Below are 8,870 nucleotides of genomic sequence, written 5' to 3' on the forward strand. Positions count from 1 at the left end.
CTCACAGTGGTGAGAGTTCCAAACCGTGCTATTGAACCACTGTTACCCCCAAAAAGAATATTATATTGCGTTTCATGTTACATTGTATTGCAAGAGGTTGGCAAGAAACTCAGTGTACAAATCAAGGTTCAGAACAACATACTTGATAGAATGGAACTGAAATGGGGCAAAGGCTGGGGGTTAGAAGAGTGCAGCAGTGCTTTGAAAACACAAGACCCTCAAATATTTCACCATTTGTCAGAGGTGATAATGCTGAATTATGCACTTTAGGAAATGAACACAGTGAGCTAAGCCTCCTATTGAGAAGTAAATTACTTGTTCATCTTTGGATGCTGTGTTAACTCTCTCCAGACATAAGAATCCCCTTATAAGCAAGGGCTGTGTCTTAAACATTTATTTTTGCAGGCTTTAACCCAATATCAGAAGTATACTGATAATAACAGCTAGTATTTATAACACATAATTCAAGACAGTTTTATTGTTTGCATCATATGTGTATTAATTTTCTTAATCTTCAGAATAAGCCAGTGGGGTAGGGATTATTATTAGCTCCAGCTTATACATAAAAAAGCTAAAAACCTCAAGATGGGAAATTTAAGCAAATTGCCCAAGGGTGTATGTATAGGGAATACTGGACCTGGGTTTGAACCAGGTAGCCTGATTGCAGCGTGACATTTAATCATCAGGTCCCAGTGCCACTTTTAAGAGTATTCATGAATGGAGGAAGGAAAGAAAGAAGGAAGCCTGGTTGAAAAAACGAGGTGAAAAGAAGTGATGGAAGAAAGATGGAAGGGAGAAGGTAAGGATGAAGGGTTATTGGAAAGAAGGATGGAAGGGAGAATGGAAAGAGGCATGCAGGGAAGGACAAAATGGATGGAAAGAAGAAAGAGGGGAAGAGAGGAGAGAAGACGTGATGGATGGATGGATGGATGGATGGATGGAAAGAAAAGCAATTTAACTGGATGGATAGACATACAAAATAGAAGTCTTTTTTTTCCCTGCCCTAACAGAATTTCCAGTGTTGCTGTTGAGAGAGTTCCTGACACCCATGAAATAAAGATTCATGGCAAAGGTGACCTGAGCTTTCCTGAGAGTGATGTGGTTTCATTATCAACTTTACCTCTTCCTTCTGATGCACAGTGAAACTTTGTGCTGTCTTCTGCCCAGGATTTCTTCCTCTAAGGCTACCCTAGATTTTTTAACTGGATAGTACCTCCATTAAAGGTACTTGGAGACTCCAGGGTCTTGCCTTCCTTACGATAACCAAGGATGCAGAAAAAGCATCTTTAGCACATTAGTTTGGGCTGTTTCAGAGTGAGATTGTACACACTTCTGGATATAGATATTACTATTGAACTTTTACTGTGAGAATGTAATCCTCATTTAACACCCAGAGCCTCTGATTCCCTATTCAGTCCTCTCTCCACCACCTCATGCCAGATGCTCAATAAACACTTTTGTAAGAATGATATGGGACTTCTCCAGCAGTCCAGTGGTTAAGACTCCACACTCCCACTGCAGGGGGCATGGGTGCAGTGGGCACGGGTTCCATCCCTGGTCAGGGAACTAAGATTCCCACATGCTGCGTGGCACGACCAAAAAAAAAAAAAAAAGAAGAATGATATGATGTGGACATTATGCATAAGTGCTCAGAGAGTTTTAGAAAAAAAAAAAAAAGGGAACAGAGTGTGTGTTGTTGACCAAGTAAAGCTGCTTACGTTGGTTAAGTCAGGTATTGAAAGACAGAGCAGTGTCTTGAAAATGTAATAACCGAACGGACTTCCAAGTTTCAGAAGATAAACTGCACCTGCCAAAGTGGAACCATTTACCTTCCTCACTTTGGCTCCTTGTCTCATCCTCGTACGGGCAATGTTTTAGGTTGTGTTCTCCAAGGAGCAGACCCTGAAACAAGAATTCAAGTACCAAGAGAACATTTAGGAGCTCACCCCAGGAAATACTGCGGGGAGGTGGGTGAAACAAGACAGGGAAAATTAGGAAGGCCACAAAGCGCCAGTTATCAATCAACTTACACTGTGAACTTAATCCTCTGTGGAGCTCTGAAAACCCGGGGTGGGCTGTCTCACTTGAGGGGCGAGGGAGCTGATGCATTTACACACCTATTGCCATTAGTCATTGTTTGAAGGCTGCTCTGGTGGGAGTTGGTGCATTGCTTCTGGCACTTCCTGTGCCCTGCACGGATGTCAAGGTAGACCCCAGGCTTCAGAGGAAAGCCTGGGGCAAGGAGGTGCAGGTGCTGGAGGTGGACTGGACTGTGTGCCCTGAAGCTGTAAGGGCAAGACTGATGGGTGGGGCACAGACAGGGCTTGCCCAGCTCCACTCAGGACTGAACCAAGAAGGGGAATCATTCTACCTTTCATTTCTCACAGTGGATTTGAAACAAAGTTAATCTCAGTAAAGTGTTAGCACAGCACTATGAGTCCTAGATTATTAAATCTACTTTATTTTAAAAAAAATTTAATTTAATTTCTTTTTAATTTTTTTATTACATTTTGGCTGCACCACGTGGCATGTGGGATCTTAATTCCCTGACCAGGGATCGAATCCACGCCTCCTGTGGTGGAAGCACGAAGCCTTAACCACTGGACTGCCAGGGAAGTCCCTAAATCTACTTTAAATGTGTGGAGACTGAATCTTCAAAAAGTTAGTTGCCTCACCCAAATTATGTTGTACTGTTTCCACATCAAAGTTAAATGGAAAGCAGACCAGAGCTTTCTGTCATTCCCTAAAATCTAAATATGGAAAAGGAGAGAGAGAGTTGACGCAGACTCTGGCGCATTTGCTGCAGGGACACCCAGCGCATGGAGGGTATGGAAATGCTTCCTTGGGTTGTTCCATCTCAGTGGTGATTGATTTACCACCTTTTAGTATAACATCATCATACAGCTCGGAGCTCTTTAGGGGAAAGATTTAATTTCAGTTTACATTCTAGATAGAAAGGAAAGTAAAAAGGCTGTGAAACTGAGACATGAAGCACATTACATCTGCAATGATTTATCGCTGTATTTCTGGAGAACATCAGGCAGATAGCTAACAGACAGTGAGTGAAATGGGGGGATCGGGCATGGGGTTCATGGACTTGAAGCTGAAGAGAGGAGCTACTGGAAGGTGGCCTATATCAGTAGACCCCTCTCTCTTGACTATCAGAGTGATCTCCCAGACAGTCCTTTCAGGCCTCCCTGCCCCCTTGCAAACCCTCCTCCAAACACGCCTGTACATTTCCTTCAGAGACCTTGCTCTCTGCTTTATAACTGGACCACCAGCCCATGTGCATCACCCATGGCTGCATTTCCCTTCCCAAGATACACATTTGCCTTGCCTGACACCTTCTAGAGCTACAAGGGCTCCACACCAAATAAGGAGCAGGTCAAGACTTCAGGTACAGGAGAGAGAGTTTCTTGAGGACAGGTAACCTTTGGCACCTTTGCAATCAATCACCTCCCAGTCTGTAGGAACCCATTGTACATAGCAACATAATCTTCTGCCTCCAAATTCTCACACATTCTAAATCTAGAGTAATTGTGCTATTTCAGGAAAGGTGATTTGTTCCATGCAGAAAGTGATGGATTGATCTTCATACTTCTGTAAGTCTTCTAATGAAAAAAAAATTTACTCATTAGAACAGATTCTTTAACCAGGACATATCCTGATTTAGATTTGTGGAAAATCATTTCGGATATGGAGGTCAACATACTGGGACATTGTCCCCTCCTCATCTTTCAGATTTAATTGTATGACTCAGCTCACAGGTAACAGAAAACTTGAAAGTCTGGCAGGATGGAAAGAAGCCCCACCTGCTGTCCACCTGGGCCTGGGCTGCTTGAGGCTAGCCTCTCAGCTGACAGAGGCTGGACTGGCAAAATACATAGTGTCCCTTATGTACACTCAGCAACTCCTAACTACTGGAGAGTAGGGCAGATGTGTGAGCCATAGGTTTCCCCAGTGCTGCATGGGAAGAAGGAAGGAAGGAAGGAAAGAAGGAGGGAAGGAAGGAAGGAAGGTAGGGAGGAAGGAAGAGAGGAAGGGAGGAAGGAAGGAAGGGAGAAAGGGAGGAAGGGAGGAAGGAAGGAAGGAAGGGAGGGAGGAAGGGAGGAAGGAAGGAAGGAAGGAAGAAAGGAGGGAAGGAAGGAAGGAAGGTAGGGAGGGAGGAAGAGAGGAAGGGAGGAAGGAAGGAAGGAAGGGAGGAAGGGAGGAAGGAAGGAAGGGAGGAAGGGAGGAAGGAAGGGAGGAAGGGAGGGAGGAAGGAAGGAAGGGAGGAAGGAAGGAGGGAGGGAGGAAGGAAGGGAGGAAGGAAGGAGGGAGGGAGGGAGGGAGGAAGGAAGGGAGGAAGGAAGGGAGGGAGGAAGGAAGGAGGGAGGGAGGGAGGGAGGAAGGAAGGAGGGAGGGAGGGAGGGAGGGAGGAAGGAAGGAAGGGAGGAAGAAAGGAAGGAAGGAAGGGAGGGAGGGAGGAAGGAAGGAAAGAAGTGAGGGAGGAAGGGAGGAGGGAGGGAGGGAGGGAGGGAGGAAGGAAGGGAGGAAGAAAGGAAGGAAGGAAGGAAGGAAGGAGGGAGGGAGGGAGGAATGAGAGAGAGAGAGAAGGAGAAAGAGAGGAAGAAGGAGGAGGAAGAGGAGGGGGGAGGGGGAGAGGGGAGGATGTATGGTTGCCATGGCAGTCCTCATACACCAATTCTTAAAACACAGGACTTTTACTCTAAGGACTGGTTTTTAAAAACATCTTCCCTTATGTTTTCTTTCTAGACATTTGCCTTGAAGAGGACAGGACAATGGTTCCACGATGTGACAGCTTTCCAGGGGTCTCTGGCTGCGTCATGCAGCAGGTGAACTATGAGTGTCTCCCCTAGGGCATGAGCCCGGCTTCTAATGTCTAGCTTCCATTCTGTCAACTTGAGACCTTGCCTCTGTGACTGTTTTCTTCTAGGCCACGCCTTCCCTTTTTAGGAAGAAGATTGTCTGAGAAAGAATATGCTCATGTGAACCTCAGAGTAGTAACATGCTTGAAAAAATCTGTTTCAAGAAATGTACTTTCCAAGTACATTCTAAAGGTCCTGCTTAGTGATAGCTGTTGCTGGTTGTTACTGGGATAATTCTGAGAAGGATCAAGTTCACCTAGGATGGTTCTCAGCCAACTTCAAGCAAATACTGTAGGTCTTCCCTTTGCCCTCCCGATAGCACAGTCTTGGTGATTCTTTGTGAATGGGCAGCTGCCTCCAGGCTGACCCTGCAGAGACCAGGGTGCTTGGGGACAGGTCCTGAAGCCAGGGGAGGAGACAGCCATCGTCCTCGGCCTCATCCCTCTTCCTCTTGCTAGAGAGCTTAGGACATTTGTGTTCCTTTCAGAAGCAGGTGGGAGAGAAAGGGAAGGAGTCAGACAAGAAACACCACCAGCAACAAGGTCTTCCCACCTGGCTCTGGGCCACGATGGAAGAGGACCTGTAGAACCGACGGCGAGAAAGCATTGGCCTGGTTTTGATTCCATGTTCCTTTAATTCCAGGTATATTGATGAGTAGCAAGACAGTACTGGGTACCAGGGGGAAGTGGAGGAATGATGCCAGCTAAGGAGTTCAACACAGCCTATTCAAAAAGAGAGAACAGTACCTCCTCTTTATCCTCTCCTTCATAAAAACACCAGAAGATGAAGTAGTGAGAACGGCAGGGGGAGGAGGGGAGAACCATTATTCTGGGATTACAGGAGGGAAGCCAGGGATGTCCAGCTCACACCACCTGCAAAGGTCACTGCTCTTGATTGTTCCATTTGAAACGCAGAGGGGACATGATAAAAATTGAGATGATCCTGGAGCCAGTGAAGACACTGACCAAACCACCAAAAGAGATTCCACTTAAAACTTGCCTAACCCTCTAGCAATTGTGGTAGACTGAGGCCCATTGAGACTGGAGTGTGATTTCTGTGCAGAAATGAAAAATAAATGTTTACTGCCTGTTTGGGGTTATTAAAAGTCTCCTGGCATTTGAGAAGAGTTGGGGTTACATTCCATTTACTATTTTACTGGTGGCATTTAGGAGTTAATTTAAAGACTCTTTGGAATCCACTACTTAGGCAACTTGGACTGCATTAACAATTATATGAGTGCCAATATTTTTTTTTTTTTTTTTTTTTTTGCGGTACGCGGGCCTCTTACTGTTGTGGCCTCTCCCGTTGCGGAGCACAGGCTCCGGACGCGCAGGCTCAGCGGCCATGCCTCACGGGCCTAGCCGCTCCGCGGCACGTGGGATCTTCCCGGACCGGGGCACGAACCCGTGTCCCCTGCATCGGCAGGTGGACTCTCAACCACTGCGCCACCAGGGAAGCCCCCATGAGTGCCGATATTTTAAACACATATGCTATGTTTGCCTTTACTCTGGACTGATTTAGGTAATGAGGGTGAACTAAATCACCAGGTTGACATTCCAATTCATTGCATGCTGTGGAGGGATCCTGTGAGTTCCAGAACCTGTAGCTGCTATTATTGTCTGATCTGCGGCATGGACTACAGTGGATATTTGCCCAAACTCATCAAAATTTCTCTGCAAGGTCTAATGAATGTCTCTGGTATTTGTAACATAATCATCAAAATGAATTGTTGCTCTGGTGGTAGAATGAATACACAAGGGCTGATTAATCCACTTGCAGAAACCCTGAAATGAAGATAAAGCACACAATAACAGCCACCCTTAATATTAACCCCGGGGGGACTCTGTTATTAATTGGTCTGGATTGGAGCACAGCTTCTGATCAACTGGCAGAGTTTTAAGCTTACACCCTCCAGAGCTGCTCATTCAACTCTAAGAACTGTGAATTACATGTTGAACAAATGTCAGGGAAGGCCCTTTTCAGAGCTCATCTTAGGATATTTCATCTACATCCATATTTGGTAATAAAGAAGTGCAGTTGGGTACCTGACTGAGCCCAGGTCTGGAGAAAATTTGCCTTCAATTTTTCATAGAAGAGGGAGGAAGGGAGAGCTCTGTGCTGCAGAGTAAATAGGGTTTTGAATCTATACCTTGGTCATTGAGGCCAAGTAAGCATTCTTAGGGGAGGAGGGGAAAAGGATCTTATAAATGAAAATAATGGATTCAAACATCGGGATGATAAACTGGCCTGCAGTGTTGATCTTGGCAGGACTCCTTAAATATTTGGACTTCAAGGACTTATTTGAAAACTCTTTCTCCATAACAATGAAAATATACATATATATGTTCCCCAAGTGTAAACAAAATCCAAGAGTACATGTACCCCCTAATACGCATCCTCTGATTCTTAGGTAAGAGCCCCGAATTTAGATGCTTTCACAGTAACTAGTGACTCTTCTTTTGTAACCTTCTCTACACCTGCTATGATTGGTTTATTGCCTGTCTTTCTTGGTGGTCTAGAATCTCCCTGAAGTCAGGAGCCACGTACATCTTCATTGCTGAAACCTCAGTCTATAAAACAAGGTCTGGGACACAGGTAGAACTAAATAAATATTTATGAAATTAAAAAGAAGAATTCTCAACTACTGAATGTTTAATGTTCTAATCCAACTCTAAATAACGGTAAGTAAAAAAATGGAGATAAATTTTCCAAAATTAGGAGACCACTGATATTTCCTGGGCCTCCAGTCTGCATCGCCAACCTTTTATTGTATGTGATTGACTTAATGATAATGGATTTGTGGAAAGCAGTGTTTGTGATTATGTTCGATTCACCTAGTTCTCTAAATCAGCGCTGCTCCAACTTTAGCCCACATGGGAGTCACCTGGAGAGGCTGTGAAAACTCAGATTGCTAGCCTCCATCCTTAGATACTCTGATTCTGGAGGACTGACTTGGGAACTGAAATTTTGCATTTTTAATAATATCCAGGTGATGCTGATGCTGCTGGTCCATGGACCACACTTTGAGAAGCAAGATTCTAAAAACCCTGTGAAGTGATTCTAATGATCCCATTTTCCATATAAGGAATTTTGAAAGTCAGATCAGCCCCAGCTAAACAGAGCTAGAATCCTGAAGGCAGATTTTTAGACTCCAGTTTCTGTTTCTGTGCTATTATATCATGATGCTTCTCCACACATGGGCCAGAATAACATCCTTATCACATCTCCGCTTCAGATTCCTCATGGGATTTTTCTTCAGGAGATATGACTACAAAGTAATTAAGTTCTTAATTTGTTTTACTATATAAGTACTGTCATAACAGCATTAATCAAATTTTTCAGGAAGAAAAGTCTCCTCTAATCCCTTCATTTTATCAGAGGATTCTTTTTGCAATTTTGTCATAAGCATGCTAATTTTTAAAAAGCTGGGATCATGGTGAATGTAAAATTTGTGTTCAGTTTCTACTTGACAGATTGTGCATTTTTTTATTAAGTTACATTGTTTTTATTTTAATTGATGGTTAAGTGAATATACTAAAATGTACGTGTGCAACTGAGTGTCATCCTTTCAATGTAGTCACCATGAGAGGATTTAAGTCTACTCCATTGCAAGGGAGTTGCTCAAATATGCTTGGGATGACTCTTTTGGAAACATTCTCTGAACTAGCTTTTTTTTTTTTTTTTTGAGTTTTTATGTTTTTCTTTCAAGTAAAGTATAGTTGATTTAATGTTGTGTTAATTTCTGCTGTACAGCAAATGATTCAGATATATATATATATATATTCTTTTTAAAAATATTCTCTTCCAGTTTGGTTTATCACAGGATACTGAATATAGTTCTTTGTGATAACCTAAAAAGGATCCAAAGGAAATATAAATTTCCTTTCTGATAAATTTGACTATGTAAGATGCAAAAATTCTATATTGTAAACAAAAGTCAAAAGAAAAATGATAAACCTGGAAAAACTATTCTTAGCACATAAGAACAAAGGGTAGTTTCCT

General features: G+C 43.5%; 1 long non-coding RNA gene across 1 annotated transcript; it reads left to right on the forward strand.

Moving 5' to 3' along the window:
- The first annotated feature begins 689 nt into the window (after positions 1-689).
- Positions 690-6,538, forward strand: LOC117203891 (uncharacterized). Its single transcript, XR_004486835.2, has 3 exons — positions 690-799; positions 1,011-1,072; positions 4,756-6,538. It is a non-coding gene; the product is annotated as an uncharacterized LOC117203891 (long non-coding RNA).
- Positions 6,539-8,870: the final 2,332 nt, after the last annotated feature.

Source organism: Orcinus orca, chromosome 16, assembly GCF_937001465.1.
Source record: "Orcinus orca chromosome 16, mOrcOrc1.1, whole genome shotgun sequence".
Taxonomy (NCBI): Eukaryota; Metazoa; Chordata; class Mammalia; order Artiodactyla; family Delphinidae; genus Orcinus; species Orcinus orca.